This window comes from Melopsittacus undulatus, chromosome 4 (genome assembly GCF_012275295.1).
Source record: "Melopsittacus undulatus isolate bMelUnd1 chromosome 4, bMelUnd1.mat.Z, whole genome shotgun sequence".
Lineage (NCBI taxonomy): Eukaryota > Metazoa > Chordata > Aves > Psittaciformes > Psittaculidae > Melopsittacus > Melopsittacus undulatus.
The window spans coordinates 17,139,033-17,151,231 of record NC_047530.1 but is presented as its reverse complement, the minus strand read 5'-3'; the positions used below and the strand labels follow the sequence as shown (position 1 = coordinate 17,151,231).

At 38.9% G+C, this 12,199-nt stretch overlaps 1 protein-coding gene across 13 annotated transcripts in view; it reads left to right on the top strand.

Moving 5' to 3' along the window:
• NUMB (NUMB endocytic adaptor protein) overlaps positions 1 to 12,199 on the top strand; it is a 105,794-nt gene that overhangs the window by 50,363 nt on the left and 43,232 nt on the right. The window contains exon 1 of one of the 13 annotated variants that reach the window (XM_031049303.1): positions 11,010 to 11,062. The exons of the other annotated variants lie outside the window; for them this stretch is intronic. The gene's annotated coding sequence lies outside the window, so the exon portion shown is untranslated. Of the gene's footprint in view, positions 1 to 11,009; positions 11,063 to 12,199 lie in introns of those variants that run through there. 13 annotated transcript variants of the gene reach the window in all.

Below are 12,199 nucleotides of genomic sequence, written 5' to 3'. Positions count from 1 at the left end.
ACACTTATACGTCTACCTCCAGCCAGCATGAATGTAATGTTTAATCTTGAAAAGCTTCTAAAATCAAAGCTGACTGACCAAGACAAGATTCAGCCATGAGTTAGGATTAAACACAGAAGGACTAAGGGGAAAGAAAGAAGGCATGTGCTGGGAAAGAAGAAAACCCACAGTAGCTGACATGATGCTTGGACTATGACCCCTTCTTATGATAAGGATCCCCAACAGGCAATTTGAATATGAGTGTACTGGAAACTGTTGTCAGTTAATGGTGTTGGCATTGCTTAAATTCAAGATTTGTAAAGGCTAAGAAAGATCTGCTTGTTTGTATAGTCAGACACTGTACTTCATAGAAATGTTTCTATATAATCCCTGTGTAAACAGTGCTGGAGGTCAACTTCCAGTGGTCATATTTCACAATACAGAGAGGAGGGCAAAAGGAGAACCTGAGTTTTGAAAATGTGGCCTCTTTTTTTATAGAGTATTTTCTCATAGACAGTGAGGGAATGCTAAGAATAGAAAGCTCATTAAGAGCTCTGAACTTGTTTAGATACTTCAGCTTTCCTTAACAGGAAAGATGGTGTGACTAAACTAGGTTGCCCTTGCAAATCTTTGTGTTACTATGTTTGCAGCTTGATAAATTTTGTTGAAGAAGCCTTATGTATGTAAAATGTTGAGTATAAATAACTGGATAACATGTACTGATGATCGATCTTTTTTTGGTAATATTTATGAGTTTGTCACCAACCCTAACTATTCTCCAATTCCATGCTTATCACCTTTGCCTAACCGCTGGAAAAAATCAATTTGGCATAACTCTTAAATATGCTTAGTGAAAAATTTGAGGAAAGGTGGCTTGTGGCTTCCAGCAATACTTCTTGAGGCATGTCATTCAATTCCCTGTAAACACTTGCATGATTTTACTGTTGTGAGGCTACACTAGCCAGAGAAACATTTATAATAGCTATTTGGCTTTTTATCCTGAGTTGTATGAGTTCTGCAGTGCTGTTCTTTCTGAGTAGGAATCCAGCTTCTCAAGTCTCAATTGTGGAAAAACTGTGATAAAATGCTTCAATTTAGAAGGGAAGGCTTTGTATGATTGTTCAGCATCTCTATCTACACTGGTAAGATAGGCTGCGACAAAGGTCAAAAGAAATCTCTTACAGAGAGATGAGGAGTTCTGTAGTTCTTCCCTAGGAACCCTTTCCTTCTCCAGAAAATACTACTACTGAATGAGTTGCTGCCTTTAATAGTGGTAGCTGTTTGTTTGGTGCAGTGTGTACAGGTCCAGAAAGCTGGTAGGTAAGATACTGCTGCATAGATGATCTCAGAAGGTAAAGTTTTATCTGGAAAGATGAAGAACAAATCATAAACAGAGCAGAAGGATGGCACTGCAGTGTAGATAAGTGGCATATAATGGACAAATCAGCCTTTGAAGTAAAATATGTAATTTTAGAAATAATGTGATATATTTGCACCTGGCAAGTACAAGAAAATGCACATAGGGAGGTCTTACCCATTTTGGTATAAACAACCTTTGGTTTGTTAGTGCTCTGTGTGTTTGCAAGACACTAGTTGCCTTCAGTTAACCAGGGATGACAACTGCTAAAGCTAAGTTCTGCTGTATGCATTTATTTTTTTCTGGCCAAGTGAAATGTGTGGCTTTGGTAATATCAAAGAGACTCAACATGATGCTTGTTACCCAGGGGTTGTGGTCAAGATCCAGTCTTGTGGAACTTGCCAGCAAAAAGAGACTATGACAACTTATAAGGAGATCTGATTTTTCCTAGAGTGGAATGTGTTGGCTTTGTATCTCAGTACCTAATGTCACTGATTTGTATCCCCTGCTCACAAGTTTCATTCCTGTGAATGTAGTAAATAAGGTGAAGTTTAATGTGCATGGAGGAGTTGTGAATGAATAACTGATTCCCAGTGAAGGAAGGTGGTGTTGTCTTCCACATAATTGTAATAACATTCTAAATGTAATATCTGTATTATCAATGTCCTATATGCTGATTATTGTATAAAGAGCAACTACTCATTGTGTAAGGAGTAGACTTAGAAGGGGAGGGCAGAGGACACTGTGATGAGAATGATGAGCTGTGACTGAAGTAGTTACACTACAGTTACCTGACAGAATAATTGAGTTTATTCAAGGTGCTGTTCAAATCAGTGGACCCTGTGACTATTCACTGGTGACAGTAACACAGTTCTGACTTTTATGGTTGTGTGAATCTGGCAGTACAATATCTGGTATCCTTTGCACTGAGTTCCTGTTGTGCCTGCCCTTCTGCTGGGTGCCAGCTATTACAGCACGGTCATTTCTACACCACTTTCCTCTTCATTCTGTCTTCTGCTTCCAACCTCAGTTGCCACCCTGAGAAGCAGTTGTCTTTTGTGGAAGGTGGTGGTCACCATACCAAGACAGCAACACAAGGTACATCTCACCTACCAGACTGGGTGGTGACAGCAGCAGCACCACCACAATTTCCTACTTGCCCAGGCTGTAGATAGACCTGACACTGCTTCTATGTCAAAACATTCATACCAGGAGTGAAATTTGTTGCTTGCCACTGCAGCCATTCATTGGCATGCGATGCATTACATGGTAATGACAGAATATGAAAGTTATTCAGAGGAAATTCCTGCAAGTGATCATTTGATTCCTTTGATCTGTCACTTGCTCTGCACTGTGCCTGGTGTTGAGGAGTGACTGGTAGCAGTGTGTTGTGCTGCAGCTATGGAAGGCCTGCCAGTGCACACAGGATTTCAGAGTGATAACATATTTCTGTCTGTGCTGAGAGCTTGAAGCTTCGCTGATTGCTCTGATGAGTATGAGGGCCAGTGAGAAGACAATTTTCCTGGTTGTTTCTTGTTTGACTTCTCTTGTTCCATTGCCAAGCAGTTTAAAGTTGGGAAGATGACAGCTAGTGTATCATTCAAGAGGTTACTGCAGCCGCATGTTTTTGCAGCATGTGTTATTTCTGGGCAATGCACTTCTTGGCACTTTCTGACACCAAGCTCTGTGTGTTGCAGATCGTTGTAGCTGCTTTACTGTAGGGAGCAACATCTGATTTAGAAAGGTGAGAGACATCTGTGGAGTTCACAGCTCCAGCCTGAGGTCATTCAGACAGACTGATGTGCTCATGAGGACTCTTGGCATCAGCAAAGCTGATGAGTCGCTGCTGTTTTTGCCAGCCTTGCCTGTACACTGGGACCAACTCATGGACAGTGACCCATCTCCAGAGGAAAACCCACTTCCCTCTGAGAGAAGATCACCTGCTAGCTGACTGTGTGACACATTTAACCATCTGAAAGAGATGGAAGTGAAGGAATGTCATCCAGAGAGACCTTGACACGCTTGTGGGGTGGTCTGATGCCAACCTCGTGAAATTTAACCATTCCAAGTGCAAGGTCCTACACCTGCGTCGGAGCAATCCCAGGCACAGCTACAGGCTGAGCAGAGAAGAGGTTCAGGGTAGGCCTGCAGAGAAGGAGTTGGGGGTGTTGGTCAATGAGAAAATGAACATGAGCCAGCTGCAGTGTGCGCTTACAGCCCAGAAAGCCAATGGTATCCTGGGCTGCATCAAAAGAAGCGTGACCAGCAGGTCGAAGGAGGTGATCCTGCCCCTCTACTCTGCTCTCGTGAGACCTCACTTGGAGTATTGAGTGCAGTTCTGGTGTCCTCAACATAAAAAGGACATGGAACTGTTAGAACAAGTCCAGAGGAGGGCCACGAGGATGATCAGGGGACTGGAGCACCTCCCATATGGAGACAGGCTGAGAAAGTTGGAGGTGTTCAGTCTGGAGAACAGAAGGCTGCGTGGAGACCTCATAGCAGCCTTCCAGTATCTGAAGGAGGCCTACAGGGATGCTGGTGAGGGACTCTTCATATGACAGGACAAGGGGTGACGGCTTCAAACTTAAACAGGGGAGGTTTAGATTGGATCTAAGGAAGAAATTCTTTACTGTAAGGGTGGTGAGGTACTGGAATGGGTTGCCCAGGGAGGTTGTGAATGCTCCATCCCTGGCAGTGTTCAAGGCCAAGCTGGATGAAGCCTTGGGTGATATGGTTTAGTGTGAGGTGTCCCTGCCCATGGCAGGGGGGTTGGAACTAGATGATCTTAAGGTCCTTTCCAACCCTAACTATTCTGTGATTCTGTGATAATGTATGATAAACATGAACCTGGTTTGCTGAAGATTATGGCAAGAGTGACGGAGGTAATTTCTATAGCAGTAGTGTGACCAATATGAGGACAGCTTTAGGGGATCTGTGTTCTTAGTATTTATCCTTCTAGATAACTGTGGATTTCAAGGCCAGGCTGGTCAGAACCTTGGGTGACATGGTTTAGTGTGAGGTGTCCCTGCCCATGGCAGGAACTAGATTATCTTAAGGTCCTTTCCAACTCTATAACTATTCTATGATTCTATGATTGTATGATTCCATGGTATGAACAGCAGTAACAAGAAAGCAATGAGTTTGTTTAAATAAAGAACATCTTTGTCTTTTTGTATGTGTCTCAGCTGGTAGTTTAAGTAAAGTTAACAGATGCTCAGTTGCAGTGCAGTATGTAGTATTTCTGTAGCTCTCACCTGGCCCTACCAAACAAAATCTGCTTTACTGATATACTGAGATATTTCTGACTTAATTCAGCAGATACTGCTTGTAATTATACTTTCATGGATCTGTACTAAAATAAGAATAATTTAGAATCTCTTAGGTGAGAGAACTGTTCATGAGTAATGGCAAACCAGGAGTTTTGTGAATGTGGACATGTATGGGATTTCAGTATTTGTAGAAGAAGGTCTTAACTCCTTATATAGATAAACTTGGACCCTTAAAAGCAGTACTAGAATTTTAAGATGAATATTGTAACTTTGCCTTTGGAATGTATGATTGATCAATTGCTGAAGTGCTGTTGGTTAAAATATGTCTTACCTAGTAAGTGTTCTGTGTCTTGCTGCAAAAAGAGTATGGGTACACTTCTGATCTTGATTTCTCAATTCTACAGGCAATTTCAGTGGAGGTTATTATTACATGAAAGTTATTTTGAACTGCTGGTATTAGGATGCACATTGTGGCCTTAAAGTCCATTTTGAGACTTGAGTACAACTTTTAAGGAAAATGTACATGCAAAGGCTTGTTCTGGCTTTTAATGCATGTTTGTTTGTAGTACTTGTCTGTATTGTGGTAGAAAGTCTGTGCTGATCTTGAAAGAGATAATAAAACCTGTATGCTAACAATTGTGATTAATATGGGAAGTTAATAGAAAAAAGTTGACTTAAGGTCCCAGTATTTTATGGCCAGGAGGGTGATAGAGTGAGGCTGAATCTGTTATGTTCTAAGCCAGACAGTTGGCTTGTGTGCTAAATTACCGTGTTTCATGTTGACCAGAAGCTGAAATGCTGATGCAAGTTCTTGCAGTACAGTTAGCAGGTAAAATAGTTTTATTAGTTTGGAACAGGCTGTCTCAGGTCATAAAATGAGATTTTTATTTTCCCTGCAAAAACAAAAGAAAAAAAAACAACAAAAACAAATCCAACTTCATTATCCTGGAGGAATTTTGTAATTATTAATTTGGTATTAGGCAAAAAAGATGGAAACCATCCATTTGGATGTGTATTGAATTACTTATTTAGAGAAATGTATTTTCATTGTTAATTATACTTAAAGGAAGCTTGCATAACTGTTTTTACTTTCCACTGGAGTAAAGTGGAAGTATAAATAATCAGTTTGTATGTGGACCACTGGATTTATGAACATCTCAAGCTGTATCTGATAATTGTCACTGAGCATGGAGTTGTGGATTCATAACATATTATTGGAGATCAGCAATAATGTGTTACTAATTTTTGTGATCAAAATGAAACCTGCTCACTTCTGTGAAAGGAAATGTCTGAGAGATTACTATTAGTATTTCAAAAAATAACACCAGTGATTTTGTACCAATAGCAGTCTAATCTCTATCTACTGCCTCCAGAAAGACAAATGTTACTATCCTTACAAGCAGAAAGCTTTAAATGTGACAGAAAGAGGGAGTGGGGAGGGAAGTATGCATCTGTTTATATGAGCTGCTCTGAAAAACTTGACTTGGAATTGTTGCAAGAACATCCAAACCTTAAGTGCAGTCTGATTTGGCTTGTCTTTTCATCCCTTAATCTTTATTTTATTTTTGTTTTTATGGACCAGAAAAATCTCCCACCCCAAATCCTCCCCAATCCCATTGACATTCCCTGTCCCCTCCTTGTTTCTGCCAACTGATAATATGCAAACATTGAAATTAGTAAGATAAAAGGATTTGGCGTAGGTCTGAGAAGCTTCAGGTCTGTTGTCATGAACCAAGGGAAATCCAGCCTTGACTGGAGTTGTGGCAAGCTGATATAATGGTGTAACAATTTCAGATTGTGGGGTGGCTCTCTAAAAGAAGCTCTTGAAATAATGTAAAAATCCATTGGCTTTTGAGGTACAGGGAGGGAAGGACAGAAATTCTCTGAAACCTTTTATAGCCCACATTGGACTTGACATTATCATCTCTAGGGTTTTTGTTCAGCCCATAGGATCATATTTTCTGTATATCCATGGAATCAAGGTTATAGCTTCAGGAGAGGAGGTTTGAGAGAGGGATTTTAAAGAGTACTATTTATTGCAGAACCTGAGTTAAAAACTGTAGGTCACTAAGTCAACGTATTCTTGCTACTGTCATATGAACGTTATGTTCTGATAACTGCTTCTATGACACTTGGAGTTAGTGAATTTATTTTTTTTTCCCCCAAATTACATGAATCAGGATTTTATGAATCTAAATTCTTCTAAGAGGTATTTCTTTAGCTATGTTGCTACATATACTTTTCAAAATCCTGAAGTAAGCATGCCACTGAAGTTGTGCTTAGATCTTCTTATGGCTTTGCAGTAAGAAGACACAGGAAATTTTAGGCACTAGATGAAGTTTTACATGCTGTGTAATCGTAAGGAATGTTAGTTGTGTATAGACAAAATAGTACCAGAAAGCTGGAATTATGTTAAAGTACCCTGCTTAGACACGTCTCATAGGGACTATGGTGACAAATTCTTTAAACATCTTGTGAATTCTTCTGTGGCTGATGAAACATGTGGTTTGTATTAGGTTCTAAAAAGGATGCAGAAGATTTTTAAAGGTCTTCAGCTGGTGGGAGAATTCAGAAAATGTTACATCCTGTGTACTTAAAAGAATTTATAGCTTGTATCTGGCTTCACTAAGCTAGTTTCTGATTTGATTGATTTTATGTAAAGCAAACAGATTTGGGAAATAATCCTGTTAGTTCCTGGTAATGTTCTTCAAAGAGCTATCATGGTAAAAGAGTTACAGAACAACTCAGAACTTGCATTGGGCAGGTGTATATTAATTCCTAATATAATAAAATATTTTTGTTAATAATAACTTATATTCTTACAAGTCAACCACAGTTGCTATGCTGGACACCAGAGTGAGTTCTCTAAGAAGATTCTGCGCATGTTTTTTTATGAAAGTAAACTTTTGTGTGTGGCTAGACTTATTGAGGGGTGAGCAAACTATTTTCTGATATTCTGGCAGCCAGAAAAAAGTAGCTGTTTCTTTTCTGTAGGCTCATTTTTATTATCAAAACCTGCCATTTTCACAAAAAAAAGCTTGAAGCAAAGCCTTCGCAATTTTGAGTTATAAATTAGTATTAAAAACGCCTTTTGTGACACTAGTGCTCCTTTGCATTGGCTGCAGTCAGAAGTGTGGCTGATTTAGCCTGAGCAAGCTGAAGAAAATGCACAGATAAAAGGACCTTCATTTTTATCGAAATGTTAGAGGATGGGAGCAAGTCAAGTATCTTGAACTGCCACGTAACAGCTGCCAAGCAGTGAGTGACTGAAGTGCTTGGGCCCACTGCAGTAATGGTATAATGAGGAGTCATCTGTCATCCCGCGAGTGTATGAGCTAATTTTTTCTCACACGTGCTTCGTGACAATTTAAGCTAACTTTCAGTTGCTAATTGAGATTGGCTAGTGCGCACAGAGCTCATTGCCACCATAATTCAGATTTAGTGAGCTATCTGGAATATACGAATTCACCTGCTTCTTCTCATCTAAGTGTCTCAAGCTATAGAAATTTCTGCTTCTGTGGCTTTGGGAAAGGAATTTCCTTACCACATGCAGTGAGCCAGTTCTTGCTGCTCCTGATGTAGCTGGGTGCCAACAATTCTGCTGTGATGCTGTGAGAGCTGTAACACAGGGGTAAAGGGAGACCAGCTTGGGAGTTAATGCTGGTTTGCACCAAGGGCTCTGTAGCACAGTAATTCTCTCTGATACAGTCAGTGTTGGATCCTGAGGAAGAACAGAAGGTTAAGGCAGGCATCAAATAAGCTTTCCTGGCTGTTCAGCTTGAAATGGGTGATTTCCTGACTGGGAGGCTGCACCTCCACTGTGATCTTGAAGAGCCTTTGGAAGTTTTGATCAAATAATTAAACTGGGTGGGGTTTTTTAAATCCTTTCCTAGTTTTAGTTTATAAAATATCCCAGGGCAAGGAATTGTGCAAGTTAATTCTGTATAATGAGAGAAATACTCCTTTATTTTGAAACCTGGATAGCTAGAGGATTCAATTGTTTCTCTGCTGTTTCTACAATGTAAAAATTGGACATAATTCCCTGTTCACTTTCTGACACTTTTGGTACTATATTTTTTTTAGGCCTTCCCAACAGCCAATTGCTCTTCTGAGTTGAAGACCTTTGATGTATCTAATCTGTCCTTGAACAGAAGCAGTTGGTATAGTTCTAATTATTACCTTCCTGCACCTTTTCATTTCATTTTGGAAAGGTGTATTAACTACAAGAATTATGTACTATTGAAGCTGAGTGCAGTCTTGTCTTACACTGGTTTTGCTCTGATCCTTTCAGAATAGTTCTTACTACTGTTTGTTTATTCAACAGTTACATTTTTAGAGGACTAAGCATGTGAATTACGATCTTTCCTAGACAGTGGTAATAGCTGAATTCATATTCATCATTGTTTATAGTTCTGGTCTTTCTCTTCTTCCATGTGTTTTTCTCTGCTGTTTTTAATACAGAATAATTTCTTCTTGTGAGATACTCTTATTAAGATCAGTTTATTTTTGTCTACTCCAGAACATTTTTCATTAACTGTAAACAGTTACTTAACTATTTGGCTTCGAGAACGCATATGAATAAAATAAAAACACCTGTTTCCAGTAAAAAGTTTTATGTAACTTCCCATTCTGCATCTGAGCATTCTATTACTCTTGTGTATTTACCTCATATGATTTACCTAGTTTCTCTATATCTGAATCTCCTTGCTGACAGACTTGGCAGCACTACTGTCCATTCCCACTGATGACTTTTCATAAAGCTGATACTAATTTATAGTTTGTTGTTCCAAATGCTTCCAGAATGTGGGCTATGTAGACTGGATTTTTAAGTCTCTTGTATGCCTGTGCAGAGCACAGTTGCTGAGGCAGTTGTTTAAAATGCTGTGGCTTACACTTGTGTTGAGCATGACCATTGTATATGTAACACTGTGTAAAGCTTCCATATAAATATGTTTTAAAATCTTGCTAAAATGAGTCCTCCAAGTAATCTGGTTGAGAGTGCTTGTTGGTTCCTGAAACGGGTGCTTGGGATCTGTACTTTGTCAGCTGCTTCTGCTCTAAGGTAAGATCTAGAAACAAAAATATAGTGTGTGCTTGTATGTTTCTACTCACAGTAAGGAATGATCAGTTCAGCAGCACAAAGATAGGATTTACTGATATATATTTGACTTTTGCTACTCCTAAGCAGCAGATGTTTGCTGAACTGGATACGATTCCTTATCTATTCAAACACTGATTATTCGTATTTGTGACTGATTTACCAATAAAATATGCTTATTTTGGTTGTAAAATTTATTTTCATTTTGAAAATATATTTGTTTTTGTGAGATTTGACACACTTCAAGCTTTTTGGTTCTTCTATTTGGGGGATTAAAGGAAATCTTTTCCCACTGTTTCATCCCTTTTTGTACTTTTGTCAATATCTAATTGCTTTTCTAAAATCAGCATGTATTTGTAAAGGTACCTTTTGAACTTGAGATGTTAAATTTTGAAAACTATTTAGTTGTCTGAGATTTTGCTGCCCTAAATGTAAATGATTCACTTCGAACTGGTGTGACTTGGTTAGTTAAAATTCTTCCCATGTGTGCAGATGAGCTGCAAAGCAGAAATGCTTGAACTGTTTTCCACAAGACTCAGCTAGTGTTTCTTTAGAGAACTTTTTGCTTATTTTCAGTTATTATGGGTGGTGTACTTCAACTCAATTTTTATTACATAGTGTTTAGGAGACCTGATTTTTCATTAGTGTCTGACAGTCATTGCAAGGTATTTTTAGAGTGAGCCTTTAAAACAGGGGTTTTACTGACTTATATCTCTGAACTTAAAGCTTTTAGCATATTGTATAGGACCCTGGTCAGAGTTTGCAAAGCTGTGGAGTCTGATGAATTGGGACATTTGCTTTAGAACAGTTATTGTTGAAGAAGGTGAGTCTTGCTTACTTTTATTTGCTGAACTTCACAGGTTTGGGAAAGGCAAGTGATTTCTCTTACAACTGCTAGAAAGAGCATTGCATATTTTTGGGACTACCTTCTGCCTTGCAATGATCAAACTTGTATTTTGCTGACAGTTTAAGAGTCTGAGTGTGGTTGTTGTACTGGTACTTCAGTTACATACTGTTGTGGAATACTGAATTCTGTATTTAACTGCTGTAGTCTGGGGATATTTATGTTTGAAGAGTCTGGCGTATTGTACAGAACTCTAAGCTTTAGGGCAGGGCTTCTGGTAGCTGATTTTAGCCACTCAGTCATTAACGATGTATTGGAGTACAGTTCATGATTTCATTTCCTGGTATTTTGCAAGCTATCTGCAAGTTTTGCTTAACTGTGTTTTTTTATCCAGTAAGATGTTGGTGTTGTAACATTATTTTTTTTTTCCTCTTCCACCCTCATCTGTGGTGCAAGCAGAATTGTCAAGTGCTCTGGAAACAGCTGTGGAATGCTCATGTGATACTTCAGCTTAGGTATGAGACAGCAAGAAATCTGATGGATTTGAGAGAATGGCTAGTACCTCACATCTTGTAATGACAGTGCATTGCAATTTTGAAGAAATTAATACTACTGTTACAGTTCTGACCTCTTTAGTCTTACATAAAGAGTTTAAAGGTGCTGTGTCTGCTGTATTTTCCAAGTGTGATCTAAATATTAGATCTTTCACTGCTGGAAGGTGAGTTTTTTACTGCTGATATGCATTAGTCTGATATGCAGTAGTCTTCATTTTGTATCCAGCATTTCATTTTTCTGCAGCAGGGAAAATCCCCTTAATTTGAACTCATTAAATAACAGCAGCAACAGCAACAAGATGTATCTACTGGCTCAACAAACAAACTCATGCTTCACTTTTATGCGTATTTTGGTATCTTAGTATGCTTACTTGTAGTATTGTGTTATTAGGTCTTAATTGGGTAATGAAAGGGTAAATGGGTTGGAAAGCCGTGTGGTGAATAATGTGGTTAGTCATACTGTATTGCGCAAGCAGGACAGTTAGCAAGCATGCTCATATGGTTACATGCCTTTGTTTGCTTCAGTGTGACAGTGCTGGATTTAATTAGATTTTATGGGATCTAAACTTACAAAAGGGCTCAAAGTTCAGCATTCAGAATCTGACACATGGGGTGACCTTTTCTTCCTTAGAAGATAAGGGTACTCTGTGTTCTTGTGCTGGTGAATAATTGCAGAGAGGCTGTTGCAGGGCAATTGCAGCAAGTTTTGGCTAACCTTTACAGTAGACTTGGAAAGATAGGGCATTACATGGTTTTGTACTGCATAAGTGGGAGAGGGGAGACTGTTTAATAGCCATGCTTAATAAGGATTTTTCTGAGAAGTAAAACTCCACTCTGGCTGGTTCATAATAGGCAGGGACAGACTAGTTACCTTGTCAGCAGTCGGCTTCCTTTCCTAGATGCTTCTTTCCTAATAAATGAGAAGTTTTTTACCTTGTCATCTTGAATTTAGAGATTTCCACTGTGTGTTAGAAAGCAAAATAGATCTAAATGCTTTGAACCACATCTTTATATTTGTTCTTATAGTGCTGATAAACCTACCAAATCAAATCTTGTCCCAAGAAAATGGCTTGAAACAAGGATATATCCTAACTGATG